The sequence below is a fragment of the Euprymna scolopes genome, chromosome 28 (assembly GCF_053919585.1).
Source record: "Euprymna scolopes isolate OS-2025 chromosome 28, ASM5391958v1, whole genome shotgun sequence".
Taxonomy (NCBI): Eukaryota; Metazoa; Mollusca; class Cephalopoda; order Sepiida; family Sepiolidae; genus Euprymna; species Euprymna scolopes.
This window is the reverse complement of record NC_136509.1, coordinates 101,862,848-101,872,288: the sequence shown is the minus strand read 5'-3', so window position 1 is coordinate 101,872,288 and position 9,441 is coordinate 101,862,848. Positions and strand designations below refer to the sequence as shown.

Below are 9,441 nucleotides of genomic sequence, written 5' to 3'. Positions count from 1 at the left end.
ATACAGTCTAACGCTCTCCCAACTGAGCTATTCCGGACGGCCCTCTTGATTTCTTTGTTTCACTTGTACATTCTTTACAATGTTTGCTGAATAAAATGGACATTACAGACAATATCAGAGTTTCATTCTAAAATCACTAATTAATTAGATTTAAAAACGAGTATTTGCTCCAACTACAAACATACCGAAACGCGGGATTAAACCAGGGACATAAGACTCTTCAGTAACACCCTCTCGAAAGTAAGCAATTTCAGATTGATTTCTAAGAGTATTTATTTCACTTATATAATCTTTACTACATTTTCTAATAGACCTTAAAGGCAGTTTCAATCTAAAATCAATCAGATTTAAATACGACAGTTTTCTCCAAATACACACCTGTCGACACCCGGCATTTAACCAGAGACCTTTAGATCTTCAGTCTAACGCTCTCCCAACTGAGCTATTTCGGCTTGCTTTCTAAGATTCTTTGTTTCACTTGTACATTCTTTACTACATTTACTTAAGAAAATGTAAATTACAGACAATATCCGATTATTCATCTAAAATCACTCATCAATTTGATTAAAATACGAGGTTTCGTTTCCCCTCACACACATGCCGAAACCCGGGATTGAACCAGGGACCTTTAGATCTTCAGTCTAACGCTCTCCCAACTGAGATATTTCGGCTTGCTTTCTAACATTCTTTGTTTCACTTGTACATTCTTTACTACATTTACTTAAGAAAATGTAAATTACAGACAATATCCGAGTTTTCATCTAAAATCACTCATCAATTTGATTAAAATACGAGGTTTTGTTTCCCCTCACACACATGCCGAAACCCGGGATTGAACCAGGGACCTTTAGATCTTCAGTCTAACGCTCTCCCAACTGAGCTATTTCGGCTTGCTTTCTAACATTCTTTGTTTCACTTGTACATTCTTTACTACATTTACTTAAGAAAATGTAAATTACAGACAATATCCGATTATTCATCTAAAATCACTCATCAATTTGATTAAAATACGAGGTTTTGTTTCCCCTCACACACATGCCGAAACCCGGGATTGAACCAGGGACCTTTAGATCTTCAGTCTAACGCTCTCCCAACTGAGCTATTTCGGCTTGCTTTCTAACATTCTTTGTTTCACTTGTACATTCTTTACTACATTTACTTAAGAAAATGTAAATTACAGACAATATCCGAGTTTTCATCTAAAATCACTCATCAATTTGATTAAAATACGAGGTTTTGTTTCCCCTCACACACATGCCGAAACCCGGGATTGAACCAGGGACCTTTAGATCTTCAGTCTAACGCTCTCCCAACTGAGCTACTTCGGCTTGCTTTCTAACATTCTTTGTTTCACTTGTACATTCTTTACTACATTTACTTAAGAAAATGTAAATTACAGACAATATCCGATTATTCATCTAAAATCACTCATCAATTTGATTAAAATACGAGGTTTTGTTTCCCCTCACACACATGCCGAAACCCGGGATTGAACCAGGGACCTTTAGATCTTCAGTCTAACGCTCTCCCAACTGAGCTATTTCGGCTTGCTTTCTAACATTCTTTGTTTCACTTGTACATTCTTTACTACATTTACTTAAGAAAATGTAAATTACAGACAATATCCGAGTTTTCATCTAAAATCACTCATCAATTTGATTAAAATACGAAGTTTCGTTTCCCCTCACACACATGCCGAAACCCGGGATTGAACCAGGGACCTTTAGATCTTCAGTCTAACGCTCTCCCAACTGAGCTATTTCGGCTTGCTTTCTAACATTCTTTGTTTCACTTGTACATTCTTTACTACATTTACTTAAGAAAATGTAAATTACAGACAATATCCGAGTTTTCATCTAAAATCACTCATCAATTTGATTATAATACGAGGTTTTGTTTCCCCTCACACACATGCCGAAACCCGGGATTGAACCAGGGACCTTTAGATCTTCAGTCTAACGCTCTCCCAACTGAGCTATTTCGGCTTGCTTTCTAACATCCTTTGTTTCACTTGTACATTCTTTACTACATTTACTTAAGAAAATGTAAATTACAGACAATATCCGAGTTTTCATCTAAAATCACTCATCAATTTGATTAAAATACGAGGTTTTGTTTCCCCTCACACACATGCCGAAACCCGGGTTTGAACCAGGGACCTTTAGATCTTCAGTCTAACGCTCTCCCAACTGAGCTATTTCGGCTTGCTTTCTAACATTCTTTGTTTCACTTGTACATTCTTTACTACATTTACTTAAGAAAATGTAAATTACAGACACAATCCGAGTTTTCATCTAAAATCACTCATCAATTTGATTAAAATACGAGGTTTTGATTCCCCTCACACACATGCCGAAACCCGGGATTGAACCAGGGACCTTTAGATCTTCAGTCTAACGCTCTCCCAACTGAGCTATTTCGGCTTGCTTTCTAACATTCTTTGTTTCACTTGTACATTCTTTACTACATTTACTTAAGAAAATGTAAATTACAGACAATATCCGATTATTCATCTAAAATCACTCATCAATTTGATTAAAATACGAGGTTTCGTTTCCCCTCACACACATGCCGAAACCCGGGATTGAACCAGGGACCTTTAGATCTTCAGTCTAACGCTCTCCCAACTGAGCTATTTCGGTTTGCTTTCTAACATTCTTTGTTTCACTTGTACATTCTTTACTACATTTACTTAAGAAAATGTAAATTACAGACAATATCCGAGTTTTCATCTAAAATCACTCATCAATTTGATTAAAATACGAGGTTTTGTTTCCCCTCACACACATGCCGAAACCCGGGATTGAACCAGGGACCTTTAGATCTTCAGTCTAACGCTCTCCCAACTGAGCTACTTCGGCTTGCTTTCTAACATTCTTTGTTTCACTTGTACATTCTTTACTACATTTACTTAAGAAAATGTAAATTACAGACAATATCCGCTTATTCATCTAAAATCACTCATCAATTTGATTAAAATACGAGGTTCTGTTTCCCCTCACACACATGCCGAAACCCGGGATTGAACCAGGGACCTTTAGATCTTCAGTCTAACGCTCTCCCAACTGAGCTATTTCGGCTTGCTTTCTAAGATTCTTTGTTTCACTTGTACATTCTTTACTACATTTACTTAAGAAAATGTAAATTACAGACAATATCCGAGTTTTCATCTAAAATCCCTCATCAATTTGATTAAAATACGAGGTTTTGTTTCCCCTCACACACATGCCGAAACCCGGGATTGAACCAGGGACCTTTAGATCTTCAGTCTAACGCTCTCCCAACTGAGCTATTTCGGCTTGCTTTCTAACATTCTTTGTTTCACTTGTACATTCTTTACTACATTTACTTAAGAAAATGTAAATTACAGACAATATCCGATTATCATCTAAAATCACTCATCAATTTGATTAAAATACGAGGTTTCGTTTCCCCTCACACACATGCCGAAACCCGGGATTGAACCAGGGACCTTTAGATCTTCAGTCTAACGCTCTCCCAACTGAGCTATTTCGGCTTGCTTTCTAACATTCTTTGTTTCACTTGTACATTATTTACTACATTTACTTAAGAAAATGTAAATTACAGACAATATCCGAGTTTTCATCTAAAATCACTCATCAATTTGATTAAAATACGAGGTTTTGTTTCCCCTCACACACATGCCGAAACCCGGGATTGAACCAGGGACCTTTAGATCTTCAGTCTAACGCTCTCCCAACTGAGCTACTTCGGCTTGCTTTCTAACATTCTTTGTTTCACTTGTACATTCTTTACTACATTTACTTAAGAAAATGTAAATTACAGACAATATCCGATTATTCATCTAAAACCACTCATCAATTTGATTAAAATACGAGGTTTTGTTTCCCCTCACACACATGCCGAAACCCGGGATTCAACCAGGGACCTTTAGATCTTCAGTCTAACGCTCTCCCAACTGAGCTATTTCGGCTTGCTTTCTAACATTCTTTGTTTCACTTGTACATTCTTTACTACATTTACTTAAGAAAATGTAAATTACAGACACAATCCGAGTTTTCATCTAAAATCACTCATCAATTTGATTAAAATACGAGGTTTTGATTCCCCTCACACACATGCCGAAACCCGGGATTGAACCAGGGACCTTTAGATCTTCAGTCTAACGCTCTCCTAACTGAGCTATTTCGGCTTGCTTCCTAACATTCTTTGTTTCACTTGTACATTCTTTACTACATTTACTTAAGAAAATGTAAATTACAGACAATATCCGATTATTCATCTAAAATCACTCATCAATTTGATTAAAATACGTGGTTTTGTTTCCCCTCACACATATGCCGAAACCCGGGATTGAACCAGGGACCTTTAGATCTTCAGTCTAACGCTCTCCCAACTGAGCTATTTCGGCTTGCTTTCTAACGTTCTTTGTTTCACTTGTACATTCTTTACTACATTTACTTAAGAAAATGTAAATTACAGACAATATCCGATTATTCATCTAAAATCACTCATCAATTTGATTAAAATACGAGGTTTCGTTTCCCCTCACACACATGCCGAAACCCGGGATTGAACCAGGGACCTTTAGATCTTCAGTCTAACGCTCTCCCAACTGAGCTATTTCGGCTTGCTTTCAAACATTCTTTGTTTCACTTGTACATTCTTTACTACATTTACTTAAGAAAATGTAAATTACAGACAATATCCGAGTTTTCATCTAAAATCACTCATCAATTTGATTAAAATACGAGGTTTTGTTTCCCCTCACACACATGCCGAAACCCGGGATTGAACCAGGGACCTTTAGATCTTCAGTCTAACGCTCTCCCAACTGAGCTATTTCGGCTTGCTTTCTAAGATTCTTTGTTTCACTTGTACATTCTTTACTACATTTACTTAATAAAATGTAAATTACAGACAATATCCGATTATTCATCTAAAATCCCTCATCAATTTGATTAAAATACGAGGTTTTGTTTCCCCTCACACACATGCCGAAACCCGGGATTGAACCAGGGACCTTTAGATCTTCAGTCTAACGCTCTCCCAACTGAGCTATTTCGGCTTGCTTTCTAACATACTTTGTTTCACTTGTACATTTTTTACTACATTTACTTAAGAAAATGTAAATTACAGACAATATCCGAGTTTTCATCTAAAATCACTCATCAATTTGATTAAAATACGAGGTTTTGTTTCCCCTCACACACATGCCGAAACCCGGGTTTGAACCAGGGACCTTTAGATCTTCAGTCTAACGCTCTCCCAACTGAGCTATTTCGGCTTGCTTTCTAACATTCTTTGTTTCACTTGTACATTCTTTACTACATTTACTTAAGAAAATGTAAATTACAGACAATATCCGATTATTCATCTAAAATCACTCATCAATTTGATTAAAATACGAGGTTTTGTTTCCCCTCACACACATGCCGAAACCCGGGATTGAACCAGGGACCTTTAGATCTTCAGTCTAACGCTCTCCCAACTGAGCTATTTCGGCTTGCTTTCTAACATTCTTTGTTTCACTTGTACATTCTTTACTACATTTACTTAAGAAAATGTAAATTACAGACAATATCCGATTATTCATCTAAAATCACTCATCAATTTGATTAAAATACGAGGTTTTGTTTCCCCTCACACACATGCCGAAACCCGGGATTGAACCAGGGACCTTTAGATCTTCAGTCTAACGCTCTCCCAACTGAGCTATTTCGGCTTGCTTTCTAACATTCTTTGTTTCACTTGTACATTCTTTACTACATTTACTTAAGAAAATGTAAATTACAGACAATATCCGAGTTTTCATCTAAAATCACTCATCAATTTGATTAAAATACGACGTTTCGTTTCCCCTCACACACATGCCGAAACCCGGGATTGAACCAGGGACCTTTAGATCTTCAGTCTAACGCTCTCCCAACTGAGCTATTTCGGCTTCCTTTCTAACATTCTTTGTTTCACTTGTACATTCTTTACTACATTTACTTAAGAAAATGTAAATTACAGACAATATCCGAGTTTTCATCTAAAATCACTCATCAATTTGATTAAAATACGACGTTTCGTTTCCCCTCACACACATGCCGAAACCCGGGATTGAACCAGGGACCTTTAGATCTTCAGTCTAACGCTCTCCCAACTGAGCTATTTCGGCTTGCTTTCTAACATTCTTTGTTTCACTTGTACATTCTTTACTACATTTACTTAAGAAAATGTACGTTACAGACAATATCCGAGTTTTCATCTAAAATCGCTCATCAATTTGATTAAAATACGAGGTTTTGTTTCCCCTCACACACATGCCGAAACCCGGGATTGAACCAGGGACCTTTAGATCTTCAGTCTAACGCTCTCCCAACTGAGCTATTTCGGCTTGCTTTCTAACATTCTTTGTTTCACTTGTACATTCTTTACTACATTTACTTAAGAAAATGTAAATTACAGACAATATCCGAGTTTTCATCTAAAATCACTCATCAATTTGATTAAAATACGAGATTTTGTTTCCCCTCACACACATGCCGAAACCCGGGATTGAACCAGGGACCTTTAGATCTTCAGTCTAACGCTCTCCCAACTGAGCTATTTCGGCTTGCTTTCTAACATTCTTTGTTTCACTTGTACATTCTTTACTACATTTACTTAAGAAAATGTAAATTACAGACCATATCCGAGTTTTAATCTAAAATCACTCATCAATTTGATTAAAATACGAGGTTTTGTTTCCCCTCACACACATGCCGAAACCCGGGACCTTTAGATCTTCAGTCTTACGCTCTCCCAACTGAGCTATTTCGGCTTGCTTTCTAACATTCTTTGTTTCACTTGTACATTCTTTACTACATTTACTTAAGAAAATGTAAATTACAGACAATATCCGAGTTTTCATCTAAAATCACTCATCAATTTGATTAAAATACGAGGTTTTGTTTCCCCTCACACACATGCCGAAACCCGGGATTGAACCAGGGACCTTTAGATCTTCAGTCTAACGCTCTCCCAACTGAGCTATTTCGGCTTGCTTTCTAAGATTCTTTGTTTCACTTGTACATTCTTTACTACATTTACTTAAGAAAATGTAAATTACAGACAATATCCGATTATTCATCTAAAATCACTCATCAATTTGATTAAAATACGAGGTTTTGTTTCCCCTCACACACATGCCGAAACCCGGGATTGAACCAGGGACCTTTAGATCTTCAGTCTAACGCTCTCCCAACTGAGCTACTTCGGCTTGCTTTCTAAGATTCTTTGTTTCACTTGTACATTCTTTACTACATTTACTTAAGAAAATGTAAATTACAGACAATATCCGCTTATTCATCTAAAGTCACTCATCAATTTGATTAAAATACGAGGTTTTGTTTCCCCTCACACACATGCCGAAACCCGGGATTGAACCAGGGACCTTTAGATCTTCAGTCAAACGCTCTCCCAACTGAGCTACTTCGGCTTGCTTTCTAGGATTCTTTGTTTCACTTGTACATTCTTTACTACATTTACTTAAGAAAATGTAAATTACAGACAATATCCGATTATTAATCTAAAATCACTCATCAATTTGATTAAAATACGAGGTTTTGATTCCCCTCACACACATGCCGAAACCCGGGATTGAACCAGGGACCTTTAGATCTTCAGTCTAACGCTCTCCCAACTGAGCTACTTCGGCTTGCTTTCTAGGATTCTTTGTTTCCCTTGTACATTCTTTACTACATTTACTTAAGAAAATGTAAATTACAGACAATATCCGATTATTCCTCTTAAATCACTCATCAATTTGATTAAAATACGAGGTTTTGTTTCCCCTCACACACATGCCGAAACCCGGGATTGAACCAGGGACCTTTAGATCTTCAGTCTAACGCTCTCCCAACTGGGCTACTTCGGCTTGCTTTCTAGGATTCTTTGTTTCCCTTGTACATTCTTTACTACATTTACTTAAGAAAATGTAAATTACAGACAATATCCGATTATTCATCTAAAATCACTCATCAATTTGATTAAAATACGAGGTTTTGATTCCCCTCACACACATGCCGAAACCCGGGTTTGAACCAGGGACCTTTAGATCTTCAGTCTAACGCTCTCCCAACTGGGCTACTTCGGCTTGCTTTCTAGGATTCTTTGTTTCCCTTGTACATTCTTTACTACATTTACTTAAGAAAATGTAAATTACAGACAATATCCGATTATTCATCTAAAATCACTCATCAATTTGATTAAAATACGAGGTTTTGATTCCCCTCACACACCTGCCGAAACCCGGGTTTGAACCAGGGACCTTTAGATCTTCAGTCTAACGCTCTCCCAACTGAGCAATTTCGGCTTGCTTTCTAACATTCTTTGTTTCACTTGTACATTCTTTACTACATTTACTTAAGAAAATGTAAATTACAGACAATATCCGATTATTCATCTAAAATCACTCATCAATTTGATAAAAATACGAGGTTTCGTTTCCCCTCACACACATGCCGAAACCCGGGTTTGAACCAGGGACCTTTAGATCTTCAGTCTAACGCTCTCCCAACTGAGCTATTCCGGACCGCCCTCTTGATTTCTTTGTTTCACTTGTACATTCTTTACAATGTTTGCTGAATAAAATGGACATTACAGACAATATCAGAGTTTCATTCTAAAATCACTAATTAATTAGATTTAAAAACGAGTATTTGCTCCAACTACAAACATACCGAAACGCGGGATTAAACCAGGGACATAAGACTCTTCAGTAACACCCTCTCGAAAGTAAGCAATTTCAGATTGATTTCTAAGAGTATTAATTTCACTTATATAATCTTTACTACATTTTCTAATAGACCTTAAAGGCAGTTTCAATCTAAACTCAATCAGATTTAAATACGACAGTTTTCTCCAAATACACACCTGTCGACACCCGGCATTTAACCAGAGACCTTTAGATCTTCAGTCTAACGCTCTCCCAACTGAGCTATTTCGGCTTGCTTTCTAAGATTCTTTGTTTCACTTGTACATTCTTTACTACATTTACTTAAGAAAATGTAAATTACAGACAATATCCGATTATTCATCTAAAATCACTCATCAATTTGATTAAAATACGAGGTTTCGTTTCCCCTCACACACATGCCGAAACCCGGGATTGAACCAGGGACCTTTAGATCTTCAGTCTAACGCTCTCCCAACTGAGCTATTTCGGCTTGCTTTCTAACATTCTTTGTTTCACTTGTACATTCTTTACTACATTTACTTAAGAAAATGTAAATTACAGACAATATCCGAGTTTTCATCTAAAATCACTCATCAATTTGATTAAAATACGAGGTTTTGTTTCCCCTCACACACATGCCGAAACCCGGGATTGAACCAGGGACCTTTAGATCTTCAGTCTAACGCTCTCCCAACTGAGCTATTTCGGCTTGCTTTCTAACATTCTTTGTTTCACTTGTACATTCTTTACTACAT

At 36.9% G+C, this 9,441-nt stretch overlaps 40 non-coding genes across 40 annotated transcripts; all 40 read right to left on the bottom strand.

Moving 5' to 3' along the window:
• Positions 1 to 379: 379 nt before the first annotated feature.
• Positions 380 to 452, bottom strand: Trnaf-gaa (transfer RNA phenylalanine (anticodon GAA)). The gene has a single exon. It is a non-coding gene; the product is annotated as a tRNA-Phe (tRNA).
• Positions 453 to 598: 146 nt separating this feature from the next.
• Positions 599 to 671, bottom strand: Trnaf-gaa (transfer RNA phenylalanine (anticodon GAA)). The gene has a single exon. It is a non-coding gene; the product is annotated as a tRNA-Phe (tRNA).
• A 146-nt stretch (positions 672 to 817) lies between these two features.
• On the bottom strand, positions 818 to 890 carry Trnaf-gaa (transfer RNA phenylalanine (anticodon GAA)). Its single transcript has one exon. It is a non-coding gene; the product is annotated as a tRNA-Phe (tRNA).
• A 146-nt stretch (positions 891 to 1,036) lies between these two features.
• Positions 1,037 to 1,109, bottom strand: Trnaf-gaa (transfer RNA phenylalanine (anticodon GAA)). The gene has a single exon. It is a non-coding gene; the product is annotated as a tRNA-Phe (tRNA).
• Positions 1,110 to 1,255: 146 nt separating this feature from the next.
• On the bottom strand, positions 1,256 to 1,328 carry Trnaf-gaa (transfer RNA phenylalanine (anticodon GAA)). The gene has a single exon. It is a non-coding gene; the product is annotated as a tRNA-Phe (tRNA).
• Positions 1,329 to 1,474: 146 nt separating this feature from the next.
• Positions 1,475 to 1,547, bottom strand: Trnaf-gaa (transfer RNA phenylalanine (anticodon GAA)). Its single transcript has one exon. It is a non-coding gene; the product is annotated as a tRNA-Phe (tRNA).
• Positions 1,548 to 1,693: 146 nt separating this feature from the next.
• Positions 1,694 to 1,766, bottom strand: Trnaf-gaa (transfer RNA phenylalanine (anticodon GAA)). The gene has a single exon. It is a non-coding gene; the product is annotated as a tRNA-Phe (tRNA).
• A 146-nt stretch (positions 1,767 to 1,912) lies between these two features.
• Positions 1,913 to 1,985, bottom strand: Trnaf-gaa (transfer RNA phenylalanine (anticodon GAA)). Its single transcript has one exon. It is a non-coding gene; the product is annotated as a tRNA-Phe (tRNA).
• Positions 1,986 to 2,131: 146 nt separating this feature from the next.
• Positions 2,132 to 2,204, bottom strand: Trnaf-gaa (transfer RNA phenylalanine (anticodon GAA)). The gene has a single exon. It is a non-coding gene; the product is annotated as a tRNA-Phe (tRNA).
• A 146-nt stretch (positions 2,205 to 2,350) lies between these two features.
• Trnaf-gaa (transfer RNA phenylalanine (anticodon GAA)) lies at positions 2,351 to 2,423 on the bottom strand. Its single transcript has one exon. It is a non-coding gene; the product is annotated as a tRNA-Phe (tRNA).
• Positions 2,424 to 2,569: 146 nt separating this feature from the next.
• On the bottom strand, positions 2,570 to 2,642 carry Trnaf-gaa (transfer RNA phenylalanine (anticodon GAA)). The gene has a single exon. It is a non-coding gene; the product is annotated as a tRNA-Phe (tRNA).
• Positions 2,643 to 2,788: 146 nt separating this feature from the next.
• Positions 2,789 to 2,861, bottom strand: Trnaf-gaa (transfer RNA phenylalanine (anticodon GAA)). Its single transcript has one exon. It is a non-coding gene; the product is annotated as a tRNA-Phe (tRNA).
• Positions 2,862 to 3,007: 146 nt separating this feature from the next.
• On the bottom strand, positions 3,008 to 3,080 carry Trnaf-gaa (transfer RNA phenylalanine (anticodon GAA)). The gene has a single exon. It is a non-coding gene; the product is annotated as a tRNA-Phe (tRNA).
• A 146-nt stretch (positions 3,081 to 3,226) lies between these two features.
• On the bottom strand, positions 3,227 to 3,299 carry Trnaf-gaa (transfer RNA phenylalanine (anticodon GAA)). Its single transcript has one exon. It is a non-coding gene; the product is annotated as a tRNA-Phe (tRNA).
• Positions 3,300 to 3,444: 145 nt separating this feature from the next.
• Positions 3,445 to 3,517, bottom strand: Trnaf-gaa (transfer RNA phenylalanine (anticodon GAA)). The gene has a single exon. It is a non-coding gene; the product is annotated as a tRNA-Phe (tRNA).
• A 146-nt stretch (positions 3,518 to 3,663) lies between these two features.
• Positions 3,664 to 3,736, bottom strand: Trnaf-gaa (transfer RNA phenylalanine (anticodon GAA)). The gene has a single exon. It is a non-coding gene; the product is annotated as a tRNA-Phe (tRNA).
• A 146-nt stretch (positions 3,737 to 3,882) lies between these two features.
• Trnaf-gaa (transfer RNA phenylalanine (anticodon GAA)) lies at positions 3,883 to 3,955 on the bottom strand. The gene has a single exon. It is a non-coding gene; the product is annotated as a tRNA-Phe (tRNA).
• A 146-nt stretch (positions 3,956 to 4,101) lies between these two features.
• On the bottom strand, positions 4,102 to 4,174 carry Trnaf-gaa (transfer RNA phenylalanine (anticodon GAA)). The gene has a single exon. It is a non-coding gene; the product is annotated as a tRNA-Phe (tRNA).
• A 146-nt stretch (positions 4,175 to 4,320) lies between these two features.
• Positions 4,321 to 4,393, bottom strand: Trnaf-gaa (transfer RNA phenylalanine (anticodon GAA)). Its single transcript has one exon. It is a non-coding gene; the product is annotated as a tRNA-Phe (tRNA).
• A 146-nt stretch (positions 4,394 to 4,539) lies between these two features.
• On the bottom strand, positions 4,540 to 4,612 carry Trnaf-gaa (transfer RNA phenylalanine (anticodon GAA)). The gene has a single exon. It is a non-coding gene; the product is annotated as a tRNA-Phe (tRNA).
• A 146-nt stretch (positions 4,613 to 4,758) lies between these two features.
• On the bottom strand, positions 4,759 to 4,831 carry Trnaf-gaa (transfer RNA phenylalanine (anticodon GAA)). Its single transcript has one exon. It is a non-coding gene; the product is annotated as a tRNA-Phe (tRNA).
• Positions 4,832 to 4,977: 146 nt separating this feature from the next.
• Positions 4,978 to 5,050, bottom strand: Trnaf-gaa (transfer RNA phenylalanine (anticodon GAA)). The gene has a single exon. It is a non-coding gene; the product is annotated as a tRNA-Phe (tRNA).
• Positions 5,051 to 5,196: 146 nt separating this feature from the next.
• Trnaf-gaa (transfer RNA phenylalanine (anticodon GAA)) lies at positions 5,197 to 5,269 on the bottom strand. Its single transcript has one exon. It is a non-coding gene; the product is annotated as a tRNA-Phe (tRNA).
• A 146-nt stretch (positions 5,270 to 5,415) lies between these two features.
• On the bottom strand, positions 5,416 to 5,488 carry Trnaf-gaa (transfer RNA phenylalanine (anticodon GAA)). Its single transcript has one exon. It is a non-coding gene; the product is annotated as a tRNA-Phe (tRNA).
• A 146-nt stretch (positions 5,489 to 5,634) lies between these two features.
• Trnaf-gaa (transfer RNA phenylalanine (anticodon GAA)) lies at positions 5,635 to 5,707 on the bottom strand. Its single transcript has one exon. It is a non-coding gene; the product is annotated as a tRNA-Phe (tRNA).
• A 146-nt stretch (positions 5,708 to 5,853) lies between these two features.
• Positions 5,854 to 5,926, bottom strand: Trnaf-gaa (transfer RNA phenylalanine (anticodon GAA)). Its single transcript has one exon. It is a non-coding gene; the product is annotated as a tRNA-Phe (tRNA).
• A 146-nt stretch (positions 5,927 to 6,072) lies between these two features.
• Positions 6,073 to 6,145, bottom strand: Trnaf-gaa (transfer RNA phenylalanine (anticodon GAA)). Its single transcript has one exon. It is a non-coding gene; the product is annotated as a tRNA-Phe (tRNA).
• A 146-nt stretch (positions 6,146 to 6,291) lies between these two features.
• On the bottom strand, positions 6,292 to 6,364 carry Trnaf-gaa (transfer RNA phenylalanine (anticodon GAA)). Its single transcript has one exon. It is a non-coding gene; the product is annotated as a tRNA-Phe (tRNA).
• A 146-nt stretch (positions 6,365 to 6,510) lies between these two features.
• Trnaf-gaa (transfer RNA phenylalanine (anticodon GAA)) lies at positions 6,511 to 6,583 on the bottom strand. Its single transcript has one exon. It is a non-coding gene; the product is annotated as a tRNA-Phe (tRNA).
• A 353-nt stretch (positions 6,584 to 6,936) lies between these two features.
• On the bottom strand, positions 6,937 to 7,009 carry Trnaf-gaa (transfer RNA phenylalanine (anticodon GAA)). Its single transcript has one exon. It is a non-coding gene; the product is annotated as a tRNA-Phe (tRNA).
• Positions 7,010 to 7,155: 146 nt separating this feature from the next.
• Trnaf-gaa (transfer RNA phenylalanine (anticodon GAA)) lies at positions 7,156 to 7,228 on the bottom strand. The gene has a single exon. It is a non-coding gene; the product is annotated as a tRNA-Phe (tRNA).
• Positions 7,229 to 7,374: 146 nt separating this feature from the next.
• Trnaf-gaa (transfer RNA phenylalanine (anticodon GAA)) lies at positions 7,375 to 7,447 on the bottom strand. Its single transcript has one exon. It is a non-coding gene; the product is annotated as a tRNA-Phe (tRNA).
• Positions 7,448 to 7,593: 146 nt separating this feature from the next.
• Trnaf-gaa (transfer RNA phenylalanine (anticodon GAA)) lies at positions 7,594 to 7,666 on the bottom strand. Its single transcript has one exon. It is a non-coding gene; the product is annotated as a tRNA-Phe (tRNA).
• A 146-nt stretch (positions 7,667 to 7,812) lies between these two features.
• Trnaf-gaa (transfer RNA phenylalanine (anticodon GAA)) lies at positions 7,813 to 7,885 on the bottom strand. The gene has a single exon. It is a non-coding gene; the product is annotated as a tRNA-Phe (tRNA).
• A 146-nt stretch (positions 7,886 to 8,031) lies between these two features.
• On the bottom strand, positions 8,032 to 8,104 carry Trnaf-gaa (transfer RNA phenylalanine (anticodon GAA)). The gene has a single exon. It is a non-coding gene; the product is annotated as a tRNA-Phe (tRNA).
• A 146-nt stretch (positions 8,105 to 8,250) lies between these two features.
• On the bottom strand, positions 8,251 to 8,323 carry Trnaf-gaa (transfer RNA phenylalanine (anticodon GAA)). The gene has a single exon. It is a non-coding gene; the product is annotated as a tRNA-Phe (tRNA).
• A 146-nt stretch (positions 8,324 to 8,469) lies between these two features.
• On the bottom strand, positions 8,470 to 8,542 carry Trnaf-gaa (transfer RNA phenylalanine (anticodon GAA)). The gene has a single exon. It is a non-coding gene; the product is annotated as a tRNA-Phe (tRNA).
• Positions 8,543 to 8,884: 342 nt separating this feature from the next.
• On the bottom strand, positions 8,885 to 8,957 carry Trnaf-gaa (transfer RNA phenylalanine (anticodon GAA)). The gene has a single exon. It is a non-coding gene; the product is annotated as a tRNA-Phe (tRNA).
• Positions 8,958 to 9,103: 146 nt separating this feature from the next.
• Positions 9,104 to 9,176, bottom strand: Trnaf-gaa (transfer RNA phenylalanine (anticodon GAA)). Its single transcript has one exon. It is a non-coding gene; the product is annotated as a tRNA-Phe (tRNA).
• A 146-nt stretch (positions 9,177 to 9,322) lies between these two features.
• On the bottom strand, positions 9,323 to 9,395 carry Trnaf-gaa (transfer RNA phenylalanine (anticodon GAA)). Its single transcript has one exon. It is a non-coding gene; the product is annotated as a tRNA-Phe (tRNA).
• Between the last annotated feature and the right edge of the window lie 46 nt (positions 9,396 to 9,441).